This window comes from Selaginella moellendorffii, unplaced genomic scaffold (genome assembly GCF_000143415.4).
Source record: "Selaginella moellendorffii unplaced genomic scaffold, v1.0 SELMOscaffold_180, whole genome shotgun sequence".
NCBI classification, from domain to species: Eukaryota; Viridiplantae; Streptophyta; class Lycopodiopsida; order Selaginellales; family Selaginellaceae; genus Selaginella; species Selaginella moellendorffii.
Genome location: NW_003314440.1, coordinates 1 through 7,451, shown reverse-complemented (window position 1 = coordinate 7,451; position 7,451 = coordinate 1). Strand labels below are relative to the sequence as shown.

General features: G+C 42.6%; 1 long non-coding RNA gene across 1 annotated transcript; it reads left to right on the top strand.

Annotated features, from left to right (window-relative positions):
- The first annotated feature begins 5,489 nt into the window (after positions 1–5,489).
- Positions 5,490–5,868, top strand: LOC9637063. Its single transcript, XR_002991358.1, has 3 exons — positions 5,490–5,600; positions 5,649–5,715; positions 5,764–5,868. It is a non-coding gene; the product is annotated as an uncharacterized LOC9637063 (long non-coding RNA).
- The last annotated feature ends 1,583 nt before the right edge of the window (positions 5,869–7,451 follow it).

Below are 7,451 nucleotides of genomic sequence, written 5' to 3'. Positions count from 1 at the left end.
AGTAAGTGGCTTTTTATTTTTTAAGGATTCCATACCGATTTACATTATAACCATTCCTTCTATAGGTTGTAGAGCAACTTGACTATAGCTATAGCCGAATTCAAGGTTCAAGATTTCCAAACTCAAACCGTTTTTTAAACATATATGTCCGAGGTTGTTGAACAGCGAACTGGGAAGAAACCCAACTTCCACAATTTCATGGCAGATGCTGCTGGTGCTAATTAGTTGGCTGTACAACAGTATTTGGAGGTGATAAAAGTCAGCCATTACAAAGTAGAGAGTAGAGTTGTGAGTTTCATTGGGCAAAAAGTGTCAATGAATATTGCCGATGCATCAAGTCTAGCTTCCATCACAAGTTTATGCAACTTTGTCGGGAATGGATGGATGCATCAACTAAAGAAGAGCACAAGGCAAAAGCAAATGAGATGTGTATATGGTGGCATGAAGGAGACAAAATGTCAATTGAACACCTTCCACAAATGAAGTGCTGACTTGCATAGTAGAAAATTCAAATGTTTCAATGGGGCTATTATATTCTCTATGTAAGTTTTCTCTCATTTTCTTTTCTTATCACATTCAAATGTTGTATTTTTCCTAGGATCAACCACTTGATGACATTGCACTTACACAAACAATTAATCTCTCTAAGAGCAAATATTGGAGTTGGAGAGCTTCCGAAGCAGGGAAAGAAAAAGTGTCCCTCTATGAAGCTACACTCTCCGACCTCATTAGATCTCTTGAGTAGTCATCAAAAGCTTTAGCTGTACAGGAAGTAAGGTTTGTTGGTACAGGTCCAAACTTAGACAAGCTTCGAGAGCGGGTTGGTCGAAAGACAACACCAGCAATAGGTCAATATCTAAGATGGTGGAGGAATTTGTTACTGGAACTCCTATGGAATCAAGTTATGAACCACTTGGGGATATGAGGATAGCCTGTATGAAGCGTCGACAAATATTTGATGGGCCTAACATCACTTCTTCTAGCTCTCACCATCCAAAGTTTGACTACCATTTTGTTCCACGACATCAGAGAAGAACTAATTAACATGGAGTGGAGGAGGTGCCAATTATTACACAAATAAATCCAGTACCAGAGGTTGAGAGATTATTGCTCGTGAGCCAATTTCTCATATCAACTAGGCAATTCGAAGAGTTAGTGCCAAAAGTAATGCATATTGCTCCAGAATGATTGGGAGTCAAGGTTAGTGTCTTACATTTGTGCACTCAAGTTCAAGTACTTTAGCAGTACCATGTTTTTGAGGCTATCGAGATCTAGGGGTAAAGGGCTGCTAGTCAAGTTGGATTTACTATTGTAGGACTGATGTTACTCATACAAATTGGATCCATAGCTCAATTATTTTGAAGCCAGATTCTGTGCCAGAAGAGTGGCCAGTTGAGTGAAGTTGCAATCTTTTGAAAGAAGAGATTGAAAGTCTGGAGAGAGCTGGTTTCAAGCTGAAAACTTCCTCAAATGGTGCTATTGATACTGCTATTCCACCAATGTCAACACTAGACCGGCATACACGACCAACTAGAAATGGGAAGGCTGTACAATATAGGTCTTCCATTTCAAAAGGTGCATAAGAGAAGATCAAGCTGGCAAAGGTGTTGAAATGCATAATTACAAGGATAAACTGCATCAGTCCCATGGCTAAGGAGTTTGTTGTTGTGACTGAGTCGTTAAAGGATACGTGTTACACTATTAGAATCTACAAAAATTCATTCTGTACTTGTCTAAATTTTACACAGAGGGAGAATAGGGGAAAGGTTTATTTAGCCTGCAAGCACATCTATTACATTTTTATGTAGGAACTAAACCAAGATCCTAAGGTTGACCATCACATCCACCAGGCAAGCTTTACAATTGCAGAGCTTGAGAAGTGTTTTTAGATTGTTTTTAGTGTTCGGATCTATATTTATATTTGTATTTTATTGGTCAAATTTACTTGGAAATATAGATTAAATCAAAATTTGAAAAATGAAAGATGTTAGTTTGGAACAAACCAATGTTTTTCTTGTATTTAAGAAATCATGAGTCGTGAGCTCAACTCATGAGCTTAGGAGCTCAAAACCTACTTGGGCTCCTTGCGATGCGGTGGACTAGGTTTTGGTGCAACAACATGGCGGCATTTGGAGTACCTGTAGTCCCGGATGAGAATGGTAGGAGCGCGGTGTCGCTAGGAAGATCAAGATTATCACTCGCAAGCACAGCAAAAGTACTGTGATGAGCAATTGACACAGGAAAAAGATCCGAAACAATGACCACATCCATACCAATTGCCTTCCTGCAGCTCTCGACGGTATCTTTGGGGTCGTGATCTGCAACAATCATCAATCGAGCTCCGACAGTGAGCTCCTGTGACTGTATGGCATTGGCAGGGTATTGAGGATTGCTCATGCTCACTGCCGCGCCAACCATCATGCAAGCAAGCACTATAATGGGCATTTCTATGCAATTCGCAAGAACGACAAATATGACATCCCCTTTCTTGAGCCCAAGGCCAAGCAACATGAGCGCAAGGGACTGTGTGTGAGATCCCAGCTCCTCAAACGTAACTTGCCAGCCATCCTGAGCATTGAATCCTTTATGAGAGAGGACACTGAGATGGTCAATCCCATCACACAAATCCTGCTTGTTTGAAGAAAGTTTTTCACCTAGAATACACAATACAAAAGAAGTAAATCCCTCGCACAATAGAAAACCAACCTCGGTGATTTTTCAAGAGAATAGTGTTGCTTCTAGCAGTGATTCTCCACTCAATCACTATCGTCTTGCCATATAGATTTACTTCTAAGCACCCTTCATTTTTTAACTCTACCACTTCCAAAGCAGACTTGGAACTGAAACAATGCTAAAAGAAGGCATGGACAAATTGATTAGATCTTGATACAAACTGTACCAGGATGTGGCTCATTCCAGCAGCATTGACACAGTGCCTCAGATTTGGATCGTGAATCAATAGCAGTAGTAGGGGCTCTCTTGCCATTTCATAAACCCTAGAAAAACATTGCAAAACAAAACCAATTTGCTCAATAGACCACTAGCACAATTACAGTCAACACATTGCATGCAACATGTGTAGCAGCACCTTCCTCTCCCACCCCATGCAACTTGGCTGCCTCCCATTAGCCGAGAGCAAACAAAGACATGGTTAAAGAAATAACCCCTTTACAGTTATCCCCCATCAGATGGCTGCAATTGGCTGGATCTGGCGGCCCAGAAAGTTTGGCACTCATGATAGATGGTAGAAGATCCTAAAATATCCAAGCATATTTTTGGTATATCCACTGCCACCTCTAAAGGTTGTAATAGAAAACAAGAAAACTTTTACTTTATAAATAAAACTAGATAGAATATAAAAAGATTAAATACAAGTGTTGCTCAAAAGTTTTAGTTATAAGTTTTATATAGATATTAACATTATAATTTGTTATCAAATTAAATATAGCTGAATACGGATTAATAAGAAATATATTTTATATCAATGCTTCAAAATTATAAAGATTGTTATTTCAGAGATAATATTAATATCCTAAGGGAAGTAGAGCCATGATTCTCTCTTTCACGCCTCCATGTCATTGTAAGCGCTCATCAATGCTTGGAAAATACTCTCATGCTTCTCTTATGTGTGGTAAGCAACTTGGAGCAATGTCAATGTTGTAAACCTATAGATGGCAAAATCCGTGTGTTATAGATGGAACCCCTAAGTGCAAAGACCTTTTTGGATGCTCAGAAAACTGTCTCGAGGTACAGTTTTGACTATAGAAGGAAAGCTCTTGTACAGAGTGGCGAGACTTTGTCACTCCAATGCAGATTTTCATTTGTCTCAGCTTTGGATCACCAACTAATGCTTGGCCTTCATTTCCACAGAGCCATGCATTGATGACTTAGAAAGTCATATCTGTCTCATGAGATATGCTCACAGCATCAGTCTTACCCATGGTTTCGAGGTGATTTTTTCTTAGGGTTGGTGTATTCAAGATGGTGAATGGACAGAAAGAAACACGTGTAGCAATGCGGCTAGCAAAGCACTAGCAAGATGGATTAAAGCATGGACTTGCAGGAATATTCTTAGATGCATTAGTATATTAGGCATTGATTCATAGTATCATGCCTATGCCCATGGGACGCTATGCCCATTGTGAGTGTGAATACCTGAGAAAGAGAGAAGAACCAGCTGGCTTAAGGATTACCAGATTATATGCACTCATTACGTTGCATACGTGGGCGTCCAGGCTGGACAACACCTTCGTGTATAAAAAACTTTCATTTGTTCTTTCTCAAGGTAGAGGTGGGGGGATGAATTCTCTTGTTTCTCTCTGCCAATGCTTTAGCTTTCCTTAACCAAGTATCAACAAAGCGCAATGTTTGTCTCCATGCCTCTGTCTCATCTCTCCCTCGCTACTGTCTTGAGAAATCACAAGCTAAGATTGTATTTTTAAAATTTTCTACTTTCCTACAGTCACCTTTTTTTTGTAGATTGATGCAGAAAACCCAAGTGTGATTATATCTCAAGACATGAGTCAAGATTTTCTGAGTGCTGGTAGCAAGAAAGAGAAATTCAAGGTAACAATAGCTTTTGTTTCCAAGTTGAAGGTGGTCTAACATATGCTTATGTTGACTGCCCAGCATATGCTGTCCCAGTTAGCAAACACCATTTTGATTATCATTATTACATTGAAAATAATGTCTGTGCAAGTAATTGCTGCAACACAAAAACCTTAGACATCCAACAAATAAAAGACCAAACTGCTCACTGTTTGCATCTTGATGTCCTCTTCAGCTAGAAGTATAAGCTGCTTGACTTATCTTACAAATGCTTGGAATTCTTCAAGTTTCTTGTCTGTCTCATAAACTATAGCCCAAGCCAATCTTTTTCGCAAGGTGCAAACTTCTTCAGCAAGTTCATCCACTTGTTCTGCATGGAGAAGTTTCTCTTCTATCTTCACCAGATCCCGTTCGAGCACTTCAAAAGGTTTCATGTCCTTTTGAAGGCAATCACGACACACTTGAATAGTCTTCATGTTCATATCCAGCAATTTTAAGACTTTCTCCAAAAGTGTTGCCTTGAAGTAAAACTACATTTATAATCTATAAACTTTCCTAAGCAGTTCCTAGTATATTCTAGTTGATTCTACCGACAGTAACAATTAGGGTTCTAGGGTTTCATGGCTCCGAGGCGCGAGTCTGAGAGCATTCATGAGTTTCTCAGTTCAAGGTATCCTTCCCACTGCAATCTGGAAGATGGTGTCAAGAGGCTGGCGAATGCGGGGTTCCATAAGCTGGATGACCTAGCCAATGTCAACTTCAGGTCTCTCCGCTCCCACCTTTCGGCTCTCTTTTGCATTGCGCTTCGCGACTATATGAGGCCTGACGCCACAGATCTTGGTATGGTGTGTCTTCCCTTTGTAGTTTTGTGTTCACATCCTTCTTGTGCAGTGGAAGACGACTGCACATTGGAGTGGGGTTTTGAGTGTACGGAGGTGACCGTCGCTCTGCGGCAAGAGAATGAAATCCTGGAGCTGCCTGCTCAGTACAGTCCGATTGGTCCTCCTCCTGATTCTGAGGAGGAAATAATTGAGCAAGCTCCAGACGAAGAGGTGAGACTGTTGTTTTCTTTTTCTTTCTCATGTTCCGCATGAATTCAGGACCTAGGCGAAGAATTGGAAATGATGGAGAATGCTTATAATGATCTACCGGAACCTGCTCAGCCGGGTAAGTTGAGCATTACTCTGACGATTCCTGTCTGAGTGTTGTTCATAGCAGGACTGCTGGAGCTGAAAATGTACGTGTTCTCATCAAAGCGGTCTAAGCGGGCCGTAGAGAGGATTTGGTGCAAGACTAGTGGCACCAAGATCTTAGAGAGGCGGAGCTATGTGAGTCTTCAGGAGGCGGTGCAGGCACGTTGGGACGCCGGAGTTAAGGCAGTTCTGCTAGTTGGAGTGCCTGGGATTGGCAAGACCGGCTTTATCATCTGCATGCTGCTCAGTTTAATGAAGCAGAGGAAAGCCATTGCACTACAGACCAAGGGAGGAGATTTCTTCCTATTTGAACCGCAGCCTGTGGAAGCGCCGGGTACTGGCGAGGCTTACGCGTGTCTGAAGCTGAGAAACAAGTCCGTTCTATACGACCCCGAAGTCTACTTTTTGGTGGATGGCAAGATGCCTGACGTCCCTTCATTCAGCTGCAAGTCATTACTTGCCACCATCCCCAAGCTGCTCAACTTCCAGGATTACGAGAAGGATGGCCGTGGAGATCTTGTCTTGCTACCGGTCTGGTCTGCTGCGGAGATCGCACTGGCTTGGCAGGAGATATTTGATCCGAGACTGCCAGCTCTCGCACATCTTCAGGAAGTTGCTGTGGAGAATGCGAAGTTGATTGCCTTGCTTGAAGCAAGAAAGAAGCTGACACTAGATGTTGTCAAAGAGCGGTACAAGAAATGTGGTGGCACGGCTCAGTTTGTGCTGGAGAAGCCGCACGTAGACTTGGATGAGGTAGTAAGAGGTTTGCAGTCCGTACAGCAGACAGTTGAATTGGTGGGCAGGCAGGTGGCTGATGGAGACCATCCATCCCACAAGGTAGTGCACCAGAGGGTGAAACAGGGATACGCCAGCTACGAGTACATGTTTGCTTCTCCGTACCTGTCCGAGGCTGCCCGAAAGAAGCTTAAAGAGTCAACAAGTGGGGCATTACGGCTGTTCCTGTCCTTCAAGGGTTTGGCAGCGCACGGTGTAAATGGTTGCAAGGGCAATGTATTTCAGCACGAATTCAAGTCACTGGCTCACGGAGTTCAGCGATTCAAGGTTCGCCAAGTCTATGAAGATAGAAGCCTGGATGACCAGGAGATGGTGTTCAATTTCGGACAGCCTTTCGAAGTTCCAAAACTGGAAAGTTTACCAGTTGCTGCTCCTGTGAATCAGATCATCTGGCCAGAGTCTACTGTTGAAGAAACAATCGATGCTATGAAGATTGTGCGACTGGCCGGTCGGCTAGACGTTTTGGAGGTGTACCAAGTGACCCTCAGTTCTGCAAGGCATGCGCATGGCCTCAAGTACGCAGCAATGTTGAAGGTGATGCACAAGTTTGGAATTCCTCCTCACAGGGTCAAGGTATACATCGTTACTACATCCGAGCTTTACCCTGAAGCTGGCTATCAAAACTGGAGGAAGTCCAGGAACCTCGTGCTCCGAGATGAAAGAATCCTGCGGAGGCTAGTTGGGATCACTCAGTACGTTCTGGATAGTGGAGTGTGAGTTGTGATGATTTCAGTGTTTTGCAATGAGTTTACCATTAATGGCAAAGCAGAATTCAAGAAATCGCGCATCTGATAGCAAAGGAGCTGATGGCTAGATTGGGGTACTGGAGCAGGAGGAGATGCAAACCAGCAAATCAAGTAGCAGCAGGAGACGACAATCAAAGATTGATATCAGATCCGGAAGCAGGAAACTATA